The sequence below is a fragment of the Leopardus geoffroyi genome, chromosome D2 (assembly GCF_018350155.1).
Source record: "Leopardus geoffroyi isolate Oge1 chromosome D2, O.geoffroyi_Oge1_pat1.0, whole genome shotgun sequence".
NCBI lineage: Eukaryota > Metazoa > Chordata > Mammalia > Carnivora > Felidae > Leopardus > Leopardus geoffroyi.
Window position 1 is genome coordinate 20,188,361 of NC_059334.1, and position 15,630 is coordinate 20,203,990.

At 48.0% G+C, this 15,630-nt stretch overlaps 2 long non-coding RNA genes across 3 annotated transcripts; one reads left to right on the top strand and one right to left on the bottom strand.

Annotated features, from left to right (window-relative positions):
• The first annotated feature begins 2,417 nt into the window (after positions 1-2,417).
• Positions 2,418-2,854, top strand: LOC123576530. The gene is made up of 2 exons (XR_006701472.1): positions 2,418-2,582; positions 2,812-2,854. It is a non-coding gene; the product is annotated as an uncharacterized LOC123576530 (long non-coding RNA).
• Positions 2,855-2,946: 92 nt separating this feature from the next.
• On the bottom strand, positions 2,947-6,484 carry LOC123576526. Of its 2 annotated transcripts, XR_006701466.1 has the most exons (3): positions 5,224-6,484; positions 4,352-4,970; positions 2,947-4,220 (listed from the first exon to the last, which is right to left on the bottom strand). It is a non-coding gene; the product is annotated as an uncharacterized LOC123576526 (long non-coding RNA). The 2 variants fall into 2 exon arrangements; XR_006701467.1 differs by lacking the exon at positions 2,947-4,220 and having other exon boundaries at positions 4,290-4,970.
• Positions 6,485-15,630: the final 9,146 nt, after the last annotated feature.

Genomic DNA, 15,630 nt, shown 5'->3' on the forward strand with positions numbered 1-15,630 from the left:
CAAAATTTTACATTCCACCTTCTGAGACCCGGCAATTCCTCTTCTAGAAATTTACGCTTCTTAATAATCACTTATGTCTATGACACAAGAGAACAAGATTTTTAACTTCAAAAACTGCATAGCGCCTGGATCCCATGGTCCAGAGAAGAAAGAAGTAGCTTGGGAGACTTGAGCCCTTCACAGGACTGGGGCTGAGCTGCCATCCGAAGGACGACAATCCCCCTAAACCCATGGAAGAGACAGGTGTGCTCTCACACGTTCACGTAAAAAGGCTGCGTGAGTGTAATGTGGGCCTGTCTCCCCGGGTCCTGTTCTGGGGATGCAGGAGGCGTCCCACACGAGGGGGCCCCAAGCGGTGAGGACGTGCTGCCACAGGCTGACCTTTCTGTGACTCGTGTTTCTCGGTCATGCCTGGAAATTGAAGTCCACGACACTCTTGTCCACGTGCTTTGCCTTCAGGCTGTACTTTTGCCAAAGTCGCTCGAGTAATTTGAAGGGACTGGACAGGGCTCGGGGACAGAGACCGACGATGGACTGGTCTCTCGTCTATCACTCACGACAGCAACATTCCGGAATTAAGAGTCGCCAGGACATGACGCACACGTTTGAAAACACCACCCACGGTCACACACCAGTGAGCCAGCCTCGGCCTACAACTTGTGCACTGGGCAGCGAGGACCCCAAGCCTGTGATGGGCACCTGCTTCCTGGGGCAGAAACGAGCTGCGTTCCCATTCGGGAAAGGAACCCTTTGGAAGCTATGCACTTACCATCCCTTTCCAAAGGGACAGGAAATGCCCACACCTGGCCACAGCACCCGCGCCCTGGCTCATCTGATGACAAGCAAGAGGCGGAAGTAACCGGCTTGCTCAAGACACATCAAGTCCTCTGAGAAGGTGACACTCTTTCATTGGTAAAAAAGGTTCTAAAACATGGGCACAACTGAAAGGTCAGCCAATGACCTATTAGAGAGCACCCGTGTCCAGTAAAAGTGAACCATCATTAATTGAAAGGCTCGGGTTTACATTGTTGGGGGGGAAGTTAGCTCTTCACTGACCGGGCCCCAGAGCCGACTGTGCAGGGAACACTGCTCAGAAAGACAGCTTCCGTGGCAGTGACACAGGACCCACACACCCGGAGAGCACAGTCTTCCCCAGAGGAGACACTGCACTCGCCAGGAAACCACCTCCGGGGACATTGGCCTCTCCCCCCGCTCGACTGGCCTCAGGCCTTACCTTTCTGAGAGACGTGTTTCTCAGTTTTCCCCTGCTATTCAAAGCCCACAGCAGAGTGCAATTACCACCAGAAGGGAAACACGTTTTTAGAGGTCTCCAAAACAGGTCATCTGATCCCAGAATGCATGTGAAAGGTTTGAAACCGCAAACCGTGTTATTTTTTGACCTCTGCCTTCCTAAGCCATGGGCAGGCCTACCTCACGCCCAAAGCTCTGGGGATGGAAATTTCGGCCACGAAACATTCTGCAAGGCCAAGTAGGCAGTGCGGGTGGACCGGTAGCCACCCGCAGGCCCTGCACGGCAAGTTGTGCTCGTGGACTTCAGCCCCACAATTCCAACCCTCGGCGACCCCCTCCCGCCACACGCACACCTGCTTTTCCATGAGCTCTTCCAAGAACAATACTATCATCAGTAACGACAACGGGCATGGTGGGGGGGGGGGCACCTGCGCACACGGCCCTAGGGGACAGGAATCCCCATCGCCCCGTTTTACAGGCAGTTAGCGCAGAACCGCAGCTGACATGTAGTAAAGCCTGAATGCAGACAGAGGGTTAACTCCAAAACCCAACTGCTGTGATGTAAAACAGGGTATACACGGCCCTCAGAGACTGAGAGACTGAGGCCCAGAGGCGCCAGGACACCGGGGCTTAGCCCTGGAAACGGGCATGTGTGCGTCACTCTGCCATGTCTGCCCTGAACACCACCGGGTCACAGTGATACCCAACAGAAATAACGGCATTTCACCTGAAGTACAACTGAGTGTGCCAGTCATGGTCATTATTATGAGTTCTGAGGAAACTAGATTGAGGCATACGGAAAGAGAAACGAACGGACAAGTCCGGGGCTGAAGGGGAAAAGGCCTCTATGGCAAGCGGCTCTGTGGGCCCAGTGTGGACGGGAGGCAGCCCACTCCAGACCTCGTAGGCACTCGGGGCACTGAGAGTGGCCACATGCCTTGCCTGCTGTCCAGTGTATCGCAGAGCCCACTGAGTTCTTCCCCGGCTCAAGGCTCCATCCCATGGTCCCCCATCTCCAATGTCCCCCCTTGGTACACCTCCTGCTTCACCCCGCTAGACTGCAAACCACTTCTTCTGTTGAAGAGGGTTCACTTTTATTTTTCAGTTGTCAGATCACTGGGATGTGGTCTCAACCTGCCTCCTTCATCCACTTAGCTCTGGGACACCCTCAACCCACAAGCGACCTGCTCTACAGTGGAAAGTCCCAGAGCGATGTGCCCGCACCAGATCTCTGGGGCTCCATCCCAGGCATCACAGCGTCTCAGCTTCTTGGTAGGAAATGAAACTCATTGCTGTTACTCGTAGTCAGAATCAAGGCCAGTTAAAAATAGGTGGTACTGGGGCGCCTGGGTGGCGCAGTCAGTTAAGCGTCCGACTTCAGCCAGGTCACGATCTCGCTGTCTGTGAGTTCGAGCCCCGCGTCGGGCTCTGGGCTGATGGCTCAGAGCCTGGAGCCTGTTTCCGATTCTGTGTCTCCCTCTCTCTCTGCCCCTCCCCCGTTCATGCTCTGTCTCTGTCCCAAAAATAAACGTTGAAAAAAAAAATTAAAAAAAAAAATAGGTGGTACTGAATAGATTGCAAAGGTCATAGTCTAAGAGAAACTGAAAAACTACAGGGGAGGGAAAAAGGAGGGCAAAGTAGTGAGTACGCCAGAGAGACCACCAGATGAATGACAGTTTCTGAATGCTGGTGACCATGTCCCCACAGGGGCTGCAGTTACACATAATGTGATGGAGCTTCTGTGATCAAAATATCTCGTAGATGTTTGGATGCAGACCTCCTATAAGCCATATGACGGAAGTGCTCCCACAGATCCTATTAACAGGTGATTAAGTGGAAGCACAGGAATGCTAATATGTAGCTTCCCCAAAGCCCCAAACTCATCTGTGCAGGAGCCAGGCTCAGAGTCAAGTGCTCTGGGGTCAGGCCCTCCCTGCACAACTTCACAAGGTGGAGTGGGATTCCACGTGAGTCCTTTCCAGATTTCATACATGCCCTACGTCCTCCAGGAACCATATCTTAATACGGGCCTTAGGTTCACTATGGAGGAGATATAACCTATTTACAGCTATATAGAACCCCTTTCCAGCTATATAGAGCACTAGCGTGGCCGGGGTGGACCTTTTGTTTCTTGTCTAACAAGCAGACCTCAAAAAGATGACCTTCTTTTTGAGGGCGTTGTGCAGCGAGTCGTGGTTACTGCTACTGCTGCTGAGGTTGCTCAAGGGACTATCCTGAGAGCCTGTCGGATTGGGGGACGCATGGAAGAGCATCTTCCACGTGTGCTTGGCACAGGACACACCGCCCCACACGAGTGAGAAGCATAGGCCAGCAGCTGCCGGAGAGGGCTGCTCCAGGGAGATGACACTCTCCCTCCCAAGCTGATCTGGACTCTAAGCGCCCTGAGTCGAGAACCCTCAGCAACCCTTCCAGGCCGTGACCCGGGAGCACAGAGCATATGCACAAGAGCCAGCCCCGGACACAGTGCCAGTAACAGAGCGGCTGAACCACAGTGGTTCGAGTGTGCTGAGCGTGTTACCAGAACGGACTGTTAGCATGGCGTGGGACAAGATCAGGTGGCACGCACTCCACACCTGAAGGCACTACGCCGCCTACTCACCAGGCCTTGGTAGGTTAGAGCCCAGGGAGGACAGATTCCATCATACAGACGGGGAGGCAGCTGCCAGGCCCTGGAATAATGTTCCGTTTTACAGCTACTTCTACCAAAACGTTCAAAAAATATATGAGAGTAAGGACAGAGTGGGCAAAGACCGAATCAAACACCCCACGTTTGACTTGAAGACAGCGAGGCCTTCTCAACTGCCTCTCACTTCATGCACATCTCGTCGTAACATGGTGTTCATTACTTCTGAAATGGTGACATCCTTCCGCGCGTTGTCTAGATCTTCCTCCACCTTGGCCACGAGAGTGGAGAGGGCAGCTAGGCACTCCTTCATCTGGCTCTGTACCTTTGAAAGCCAGAAAGGGAAGCAACATGTGATGCCCCCCACTGCTGGTCTTATGTTTTTTTTTTTAAAAAAACAAGGGGTAAAAAGGAAACCCCCTCCATTCAAATCCTGTGATGATATCTGGAGCTTACTCTTTGCATGTAGCCCCTGATTCTTCTTCGAAGAAACTATACCACTCCAGTGCCACACATAACTGCTCTCTCACCTGGAACCAAGCGGTTGAGTTTGTACGTGGAGGATTTTTCATTAATCCGTACTGTAAAGCCACCCTAAGGTCCCCTTCGCTTCAAATAACATGACAGAATGCTGGTAAGGACTTTCAAGGATGCTCATGTTCACAAACTTGCTTGTTAACAGCTTTCAATTTTACATTGGAGACAAATGTTCCCCGAAATAAATTACATTATGCAATTTGTACCAGCAAATCGGTACACACATTTCCACCAACCACTGCTTTTTATCCATAAAGACCCGTCTTCTTACATGAATTCAAGGAGCTTAAAAGGAAATTCCAGTCACACAAAAACGCAATGTATGCCTGATAACACACAGCATGTGCACAAGTCGAGAACCGCCGTGGCGAGGCACACCGTTTCTTCCTCCCTTTTGTTCTCCAATATGGAGTTTAAAGACCTTCAGCCCCTCGGCCTCACTGTACACGCCGGCTGGAGTCTTCTGTAGCCTCACCACCGTTTTCCGAAAAGATCTCTAGTGCCTGTAGAAGAGGAACTCCAAATGTTCCAGCAGCAGCTGGCAGGAGAGGCAAAAGGAAAACGGTGTTTCAAGAACACCTACAATTGCGGGTTTCAAGTTCACAAAATGCAAAACCAAGTCTGAATCACTTCCGTTCAGTTCCAGGTTAGGGAGCTGTCCCCACGAATGTAAGATAGCCTTCTCACAGATCAAACGAGGCCTGAGAAAAATGGGTCCAAGCCAACTCCACAGGGACATGTGGACAAAAGGAGTGCTGTCGTGTAAAGACACTGGCAGTGTGCCTACTGACCCTGGTGTTTTTTCTCTGCCTTCAGTTGGACGACCTCTTCCTTTCTCTGCAAGAGCTGCTCCTACAGCTGTTGAGCTCTTCAGCAAGGGCTGTACACTCCAGGGGTCAGAGAGGGGACAAAAGTGGAGAGTCACAGGGGGTCATTAGCAAGAGTGCACCAGGCCTCCGTGGCTCTCCAGAGCACACTCACCAACGTCAAGTAGCAACACACACAAGTCCCCTCCTCACCACCCACAGGAGTCCCAGGGATTTTCGTAGGGACCTACTCTCAAGGGGACAGACATTTTCAGGTGCCTGGCAGGTTTATGACTCAGAAACCCTGCTGACTTGGGAACAACAGCCTGAGAACCCTGCTGCCCATCCCCAGCCTCTGGCCTCGTCTGGCAAGCTGGCTTGTGGAAAGGCTGACGGTATTGAAAAGCCCTTAGACTGAACACCTGGCCCAATCAGAGACAAACATATGAAATGTACTTTTCAAAAATGATGGTACGACTCTTGACGAAAGGCAGTGTATAAGTCTTATTTCCTTAGTCAAGCAGGAAATATTATGGACGAAGTGTTTCTGAAGAGAGGGATGCCAGGGACCATCACCACGCATGGGGTTTCTCTCCCGCCAATACTGAGTGCCCGCCCAAGACACGGCGTACAGGTGGGCTCCAAGGAGGTGGACGCACACTCTCCAGTCAGTCGAGGGCAGAGCCCGGTGCAGGGCTCAATCCGTGAACCATGACATCATGACCTGAGCTGAAACCAAGAGTCAGACGCTTAACCCCTTGAGCCACTTAGGCGGCCCAGAGGTTTTGACTCTGAAGGACAAACAAGCGGACAAGGTTCACTTAACAACTCACATTCCAAATAGCGAGAGTGGTTGATTTCGTCAATGCTAGAAAATCATTGTAAAACAGGTGACATACTTCAAGTTTCTTCATGAATTAACCTTTTCTTAATCAACGGGAAATTTACCACAGACCTACCCACGTTACTTGCAATCTGACTTGACAAGGTTAACCCACAGACGCATATGTGATCCTTGATATAGGGCTGTGCAGACACATTTCTGTGTGGGAATTTTTTTTTCCAATGAATACATTGGAAGCTTTTCTGGAGATGTGAGACATTTGGAAAGACTGGCAGATGAGCTGAGCAGCTTCAAAATATCAAAACTAGTAAAAAGTAGGGCACGAGGGCATGAAATATACGCAGATACTTGGCTATTATATTATTTCCTACCCGAAAGCATACATAAATCTACTCTAACAAGGTAATAGTCACAAAAATGTGCACATGTAAACAGACCTTACCTACATTGTGCCATTTGCAGTCAAGAGAAGGGCATACAAATGTGGAGACGCAGGATTAAGTCCTAACCGCATAAAATGAGCTGTAGCAGATGTTGTACTAGGGGGAAAGTGTGCACAACCTCCTGTAGCTATTGAGGTCACAAGTGTTGCACGAATCTGCTGATCAGCAACCAGAAGCAGTTCCTTTCTCTGGTAACTCACATACCACAGTAAAAGTGATTTCTCAGGGTTCCTGTGTATTTTTCAGTGTGTTAAGCACAACCTTGAACCCTGAATTACACCCTGGGACCCGTCAGAAGTTTACCCAGGGATGCTAGACGTTCTCCTGTGATGCAAAGAAGAGTCATGGAATGACAAGAAAAGGCTGAAAGGCCTGACAAGTACTGAGGTCCTCAGCTGCAGCTGCCAGCTGGCCAGCGATGGTGTCCATGGAGACAGAGACAAAAGGAAAATCTCAACGCTCTTGCTACAGCCAACCCAAGACATGCAAAAACCTTGTGCTTTCTGTGAGACATCTTTTTGTCTCGTGTTGAAAATGTGGCATCTCTGTGGATGTAGGACAGCTATGAGACGGGCACATCTGCAGACTCGACTCAAACTGTAAGACAAGTGGAGACCTGACATCACTACTTAAGGCAGAAGGAAGGGAAGGATCAGAAACTGGAACAATTCAATGCAGGCACAGGATAGCTTGGTGATTTTAGAAAGGAGTTTGCCTTTAATAATGGTAAAGGCGATAGAAGAAGCACCACGAAGAAGAAGGACACAGTTTCCCAGAGTCCTCAGAAAGGATTGCAGAGAAGCAGGAGCTACGGTCCACTGCATGTCAATAATTCCAACACAAAAAGTGAAAAAAAAAAGAAAATCGCTTGTGGAGACAGAGGTTGCATGCACAGGTTTTTCATGCAGAAGGAGGAGCCCTGTCAGGAAGAAAAATGCCACAAACGACAATTTTTCACGAGAATGACAAGTAAGCACCAAGATGTTGGGTAGGAAGGGGTGAAGCAGCTACAGACTGAGCGGATACAGGTGGGGGTGTGATCAGGGAGGCTGGTCCTGTGTAGGAAGCTCACCTCAGGGTCCTGAAGGCATGTCCCAGTGGCCAGTAGTCTGGCTGCACAACCAGAGCCCTTGCCCTGGACTAGTTCCATCCCGGCTCTGTCCCTCAACTCAGGAAGTACGCTGAAAACAAAGGACTGTCTTCTAAAGTTCTGACATTGGACAAAGTCCTGGCCACCCAAAACCCAACGGGTCACCAAAAAACGTGTCTTGGCGGCTCACTCGCTCTGGAGCACAGCGGGTCTAAGTCAGCCTGCAGACCAGGGGCCACAAGGACCTGTGAGGCTCATGACACAAGCACTTTACAAGGACAGTCAATGCTACCAAAGAGAACCGCCACAGAGGGAACATTATGAAAGTCAGGAAGATGCCAAAGGACGTTACAAAAAAACTCTGGGAAAACCATCAAGCCCAACACAATCAAGAAATCCCTGCTAGAGATGACTGTCCATACGACGTGCGTGATTTCCAGGGCCTATGACACAGCCAATCAGGAAACTCATGAATGAGACTGTGCATAAGGCAAAAAGAAAAAAAGAAAAAGAAAAAGGAAAAGAGTTGGGGGATGCAGGGATTCAAAAAGCGTATCCTACAGAAGGTCATGAACACAGAGAAAAGCCCAGAGGAGGTCACAGAAGACAACACAGAGAGGAGATCTGGTGAAGCAGACGGAGGGCGAGAAAGGCGGCATGGAAGTGGCATCGCTGGAAAGCACGCTGTCACCAGGAGTAATCCGGCAGAGTCTCAGCTCCTTTCCCACATGGACCCTTCCATGACAAGGGCGCTGGGACTAAAGCCAGCCAGCCGTCTACGGAAACATTGGCCAGGAACAGAAAGCCCCTTCTGGAAAGCTGCACAGACAGTGCCCGCCTCCACCCCCATACGTATCGCCAGGCCCCAAGGCCCAAGACTGCCCCAGCTAGCGGGTCCCCCCCACCCCATGCAGGTCTGCATATCAGCACATTTGTGAGGACCCACCCCCACTTTCCAGACAGCAAATCCTCACCAAGGTGCTCAGTGAACCACTTTGCCTGCCATGCACACGTCTGTGCGTGAATCCGAGAGAACATGCAGCCAGGCCACCCGGGATGCATGTGTGTCACCACCACCTACGCGTTCATCAGGAGGAACATCGTGTGCGAGAATTGTGTGGACTTGGACAGCCTATCCTCACACGGGGATAAGGGCAGTAAGATCTGACATAAAACAAATAACATGTGGTTCCATAACCTAGCTTTCAAAAAATGACAGTTTCTGGCAGGCCTCTCTCTCCGCCCAGAGAAAATGCCTCTCAGCCTACTATCACAGGCTGTTTTTGTAATGTAACTATGTGTCCAGACTGTTTTAGAAATATGACTGTAAAACTGCAGGCTAGAAAAGCTTTACAACCATTCATTCACCCGTGTATCTCCTTACAACCATTCATTCACCCGTGTATCTCCTAGGCCATGATGAAGCAATCGTACAAGAGGCCATCATGAAACATTCACCCTTCATTGGTAATGCATGAATTGTGACATCCGTAAATACACAGGAATCTTTCCAGTTCATCCCATTTCTAATGTATAGTGCTAATGATACACGTAAGAACAGTGTAGTGTGTCACCTAAGAGAGCACTGATGTGGGTTCTGATAGACATTCATTCTAGAAACAAACGGAGAATAAACTTAGGGATCAATACAGCGCAGAGCTGTGAACCTATTTTTCCTGTAATTTAAAACTCTTTATGTTACTTGACTCGAAGAATGTAGTATATAACACATACAAGATACAAGTGCTAATGCACTGTGTTTCTATTAAGGTTTCTGGACAACAGGAGAGTTTGAACAGTTAAATCTTCTAGGAACGCAAAAGTTATACATAGATTTTCAGTTGTGGGCAGAGTGGAACCCCAACACCAAGTTTTTCCATGGTCAGCTCTACTCATCCTTGGGGAAGAAAGAAGCAAGCACGACCTTTGTGAACAAAAGAAAAGAGTAAAATAAAAATAGATTTTCTGTTTTAATTTCTTATTGTCATTCTTTATTTCTTAGAGACGGAGAGCAGCAGGGGACGGGCAGAGTGAGAGGGAGACAAGGAATTGAAAGCAGACTCCAGGCTCTGGGCTGTCAGCTCAGAGCCCGTCTCGGGAGTTACCTTCCCAAGAAAAAGTTCATGACGGGGCCAAAGTCAGCCGCTTAACTGACTGAGCAACCTTGGAGCAGAAAAGGAGCAGTTTAGACGGTCCTGTACACAAGGCATACGTGCTTCCCTAAAGGAGTTAGTTACCAAGTTGCTCAAAACACCCAGCACTATGGACCCGCAGTCAGGAAACAGAGAAAGAAAGGCAGTCTTCTCAGAGAAGGAGGTGTATTGTACACGGATGGGGCAGGACACCAGCATCTCTGCACAGCAGGAGGCGCCCCCCGCCCCACAGCCAAGCTGCTGCGTGGTGAGAGGGGCCGGTAGGGAAGACCGCAGGACTCGGCCTCTCCCAGGGTCCACCCAAGCGATGAGAGGGTACAGATCTCCAGAGACCTCACAGATGTCTTCTGGGACAGGCAAGCTCCATGCCACAGGACCCACGGACCAGCAGGGAGAGGGAAGAGCAGGAAAGAGGCAAAGCCATCTCCCTGGCTTCTGACCACTGGACCAGGGAGCAAGCTGCTCTGTTCCCAGGAGGAGGCACAGGTGTGGGGAGGAGGGTGGTGGCCCGTGTGGAGCTCAAAGAGCCCACAGTCCGCCCAGATGGAGCTTCACTACAAGCTGCATGGAAAGGCGTCCGGGAGACAGAGTGGGGTGCATGAACAAGGGGCAGCCAAACCTCCCAAGGAAAACCGCCTCCCCGAGTCTGACCCACGCCGACCCATGGGACAAAACGGCCATCCTGCAGCTGCACTGTGCACACGTTCCCCCTATTCCACCGAACCACACACTCCCATGCCCTTCTATTGCTCTCCGTAAAACCACATACGTCTCTGGGCGAGGAAACTGCAGCACATACTCAGTGTTCAGCACCTAGTACAGAGCCTGCCACGCACTCCAGGAACAGGTGAATACTTTAGTGTACGCCTTGTACCCACACAAGTAAATATTACACAGGCTGCTTTTAAACGTTACGTACTTCTTTATAGGATATAAAGACGCAGTGTGATGGGTGATATGAAGGGCTTGTACCTGTTGCCTAAAGCACGAATCTTAGAGCTCAACCCACACATAAGGAGCCTCTCTACCCACTGACGTCTACGCTGCATCCATTCTTTTCTCCTCCGCCAGGCCACTAGCCACACACTGCCAGCACCAGCTTTTAAAAAATTCAACAACATAATACCGGTCCTTCTCCCTAAGGACACAATGACCCCAGGCCGTTATCTGGAAAGCCAACTCTTTACGGGGTAGGTTCTGTCCCAACACCAGCTGCCTGGTGCCTCACCTGGCTCCGTTTCCTCTTCCATCGCTTAATACAAAGCCAAGTTACTCCTTGACCCCGAATTTTAGCCCTGGAGTCAGACTGCTGTGTGGGTGCTCGGTCAGCCTCAGCTTCTGAGCGACTTCTCCGGAAAAGACCTTTCCTGAACCACCGTGCGCAAGTAAGCAAGATTTCCTCTTAACCCTTTCACTCTTTCAGATACACTCTTCTCAGATGTGCCTCCACCACCATCTCCGAGGAGCACAGAAGCCAGAACCAGGTGACCACAATTGTGCAGAGTCACAAAGGGGCGCAACAAAGTTGGGTGTTTCTGTCTCTGCAGATCGTTCAGGTGCACCAACACAGAAACACTTGGGGGGATTTGCAATGTACAATTGAAGGGCATCATGTCCCCAGTTTTCTTCAGTTTCTGGGTTTCCCTCCGTCTGCCCCTCCTCTGGCAACACTGTGTCTCTAAAAAGTAAATTAGCATTTCGAAAATTAGAAAAAAACACTGATCAAAAACTCAAAGATTGTCAATTAGGCAATCCACTTCCTCTGCCTGCCTTGCCACAGCCAGCCCGTCACCACAAAGACTGCCTTGGGCAGGCACCTGAAAGGGGAGGAGGGCGGTAATGTGGCGGGGGGGGGGGAGGCTGGGATGCAGATACCGTCACCACACCATGGTCGCTGGCTGAGTGAGGGCAAACTGCATGGTCATTTTAGAAGAACGATGGGTACTAGGCAAGGACTAGTGAGTTTTGTTTTCTCCTGTAATAAAGGCTAATGACGAAAATGTTCACTCTGACTTCTCAGTCTTTTCCAACTTGCTCTTATAGGTGTGAGTAGTCTGTTAGTCAACCCATCATGAGCTAGGAAAGTTGATTTCAATTTTAAGCATGTTTGAAAGGCATGAGAAGACAGTGAGGTAGTCACAACTGGAAGGACTGAGACCCCAACGAAAGGGAAGCCCGCTGAGCCAACTCTAATGTTCAGAGTCGTCTCTCTCCCTCAAGGCATGCGAGGATTCTGAATTTCCTCAGGGATTGGTGGCAATATACCAATGACCTGCAAAGGAAACCTAACAGACAGGCAAGCGGAAAGTCGCAGCTAACCGATCTGTGGACAGCATAAGGAGTCACAGAAAATGAGACCGCCAGTCAACAAGCACTGCCTGAGAAGCTGACACTTCAGTAATCTCATTGCGTTGCGGAGAAAACAACTGGGCTTTGGGACCTAGCATCAAGGACGGGTCCTCGGAAATACACCAGGCCTCCAAAAGGAGACCCTGGAGGTCTACACGGGGGTGGGCGACTGCGTGAGCCCAGCTCACACTGCACCTTACAAAGACTGGGCCCGTCTCAACTCACTCACCTTTGACTGAGCCCAATAACCGCCGCACTCGTATTGTTTGGGATGAAAGGCTGAAGGAATACAACCACAGAAAGAGCCTCTATGCTTCTACATAATGTCCAATAGAAAATTAAAAACAAAGAAGAAAAGAAAGAAAAAGAAAAAAGAGACGAGAAGAAGATAGAAAAAGAAAGGAAGAGAAAGAAAAGAAAAAGAAAAGAATAGAAAAAGGATGCCTGGGTGAATCAGTCCGGTAAGCATCCCACTTTGGTTCATGTCATGATCTCAGGGTTTATGGTTTTGAGTCCCGTGTCGGGCTCTGTGCTCACAGTGAAGAGACTGGAGACTGGATTCTGTGTCTCCCTCTTTGTCTCCCGCTCCCCTGTTCAAGTTTTGTCTCTACCTCTCTCTCTCAAAAGTAAATAATATTAACAAAAAATTCTTTTAATAAGAAAAGGAAAGAAACAAACGAGCAAACAAAAACAGAGATGTACCAGGATAGCTCCGGCTACTTGTTTAAGGGACAAACACTTGTTTTCTGCTCATGTTTGTGAATTTGAGCCCTGTGTTGTGCTCTTTACTGACAGAAAAGAGAGTCTCCTCAACAGTGTCTCTCTCTCCCCCGTCCTCTACCCCCACCCCTGCTCTCACTTTCTTTCTCCTTCAATATAAATAAAAAAATATAAAAAACGTTTTTTACATCATATCGACCAAAAGAAGAAAGAACAGAAACAAGACCAAGAGGAGACACATAGACTGGAGTTATTGGATGCAAAAGACAACTGTCTAAAAACATTTCTTGACAAATGGGAAATTTTCAGAGACTCAAAACAGATTCTCAAACTGCAAATTATCGGAGCTAAAATTAAGATCTTCAGGTGCCTGAGTGGCTCAGTTGGTTAAGCATCTGGCTAGCTCAGGTCATGATCTCATGATTCGGGAGTTTGAGCCCCGCGTTGTCTCTGTGCTGAGAGGGCAGAGCATAGAGCCTGCTTCAGCATCTATGTCTCCCTCTCTCTCTGTACATCCATTGCTCAAAACCTGTCTAGCTCTCCAACATAAATAAAAGACTAAAAAATCTTGTTAATAGAATTAAGAACTCAGTGGGCTTCAAATCAAACAAGATACAGGTGAATAGACTCAGTGAACTGAAATGTAGGTAAAAATATATCTAGACCATACACAGAGAAAACGTCAAGAAAATACAGAAGCCCAAAAGACACAGACTATATGGTACAATTGTCCAATGGGAACCCACAATGTAGAGGAAACACAGAGTAGGTAGTACCATATGGCTACAAAGATAAGAATAAAACTGATAACGATGACAGTCTCCACAAAGAACACATGAGGCAAAAAGATGTTAACAGTCATGAGAAGTCACAGATACCACCTTCCATGGGACAAAACTACCAGGTGACTCTTCAAGAAAAGCAAATGAAGCCAGATGATGGATTGTCATGTATGAAAGGTGAACTAAAATAGCCACCAACCTGGAAGTCTTTAGCTAAAAGAAACATTCTTCGAATTGAAGAAAAAGATGTGTTTCAGGCAAAACAGAAGCAAAAACAAAAATAAAAACACAACAAACAACACACACACACAAAAACCATGACTACACATCAACTACAGACACGAAAAGCAATATTAAAGCATTTTGTTGCAGAAATGTAATCTCTGACAGAAATATGAAAAAAGGCTCGCAGAACAACGTCACAACAGAAAGGGTAACTATGAGAACAAATCTTAACAAGCATTAAGTGCACAAAACAAGGACAACAACGCCAAAATCCATCTAAAACTTAAAAATATTACCCAAATAAAAGGTAAAGAGGAGTTCATTGTGGTTCAAGTGTCAAAGAAAACAGCAGAGGCCCCTGGGTAGCTCAGTCAGTTGAGTGTCCGACTTTGGCTGAGGTCACGATCTCACGGTTTGTGAGTTGGAGCCCCGCGTCAGACTCTGTGCTGATGACTCAGAGCCTGGAGCCTGCTTCAGCTTCTGTGTCTCCCTTTCTGCTCTGCCCCTCACCCGATTGTATTATGTCTCTCTCAAAAAACAAATAAATCTTAAAGAAAAGATAAAAGGAGAGAGAGCAGTGTCAGGGAAGCAGTACAAGTTCTGAATCAGGCAGGGGTCAGTTTAAAATGCAAATGCCTTCTAGAAATACATATATTCCAATTACCTAACAGATCAGTATACAATTAACTCCTTTCTACTTCTAAAGGAAGGCTAGAGAACAAAAGAACACACAACAGGTGGGACAAAGAAGAAACTAGTAATAAGTTATGTGTAAACTAACTTATCAGTCATTACATGTGCACAAATACTGCAAGCAAAAGGTTGACTCTCAAATTCATTAGAAGGAAACTAAGCATACGCTGGTCACAAAGGTACACCTTAAAACGTAGGATCACAGACAAGTGGAAGTAAAAATCCCCAGGTAAACGCTACTGAGCAGAAAACTGATGTGACCACTGGGACCCTCCAATAAATTAACCTCTATAGCAAAAAGCTCTACTAGAGATAAGTGGAACACTGCACAATGGAAGTTCCATCTACCAAGAAAATAAGACTTCTAAACTTACATCTACCTTTATAACCCAATATCAAAATACAGAAAAATTGACAAACATAGAAAAGGAAAAGGAGCCACATCCATAAGCATGACGGGAGACTTGAAGATACATCTCAGTATCTGACAGAACTGACAACCGAAAAATCAAGGGAATGGGATGGGCTGTCCAATAGGCGGTCACCTGCTTTATTGCAAGTACTTGAAATGAGGCTACTCAAAGTGAGACATGTGGAAAGTATAAAATGCATACCACATTTTAAAGAAAAGATGATAAAAGAGAAAGCAAAATCTTTCATTTTTTCTCACGCTGGCTATACACTGAAATGATATTTTATGTATGCCTGTTAGTAATATTTTTAAGCTCATTCTCGCTTATTCCTTGCTTGGTTTAAAATGGTTACTAAAATCTGAATTCTGCCATTTACAAATTTCATCTAAACTATAGAGAATACTGCGTTCCGCTCAATACCCATAATTTACAACACAGACTTTGAGGAAGGGCTCGAACCCACAAACCTCGAGATCATGACCTGAGTCGAAAGTTGGATGCTTGACCTAGTGGGCCACCCTGGTGGCCCTTTTGTGTGTTGTGTTTGCATGTGTGAGTACGTGTTTAACTCACAGTAATAGAATTTATTACTTGTAGCAAAGTCATCATTTACAAGGAACAAACACTGGAGGCCGTGAGGAGATGTATGCTGGCAGGTTGCAGCAGCGATTTCTGTTTGC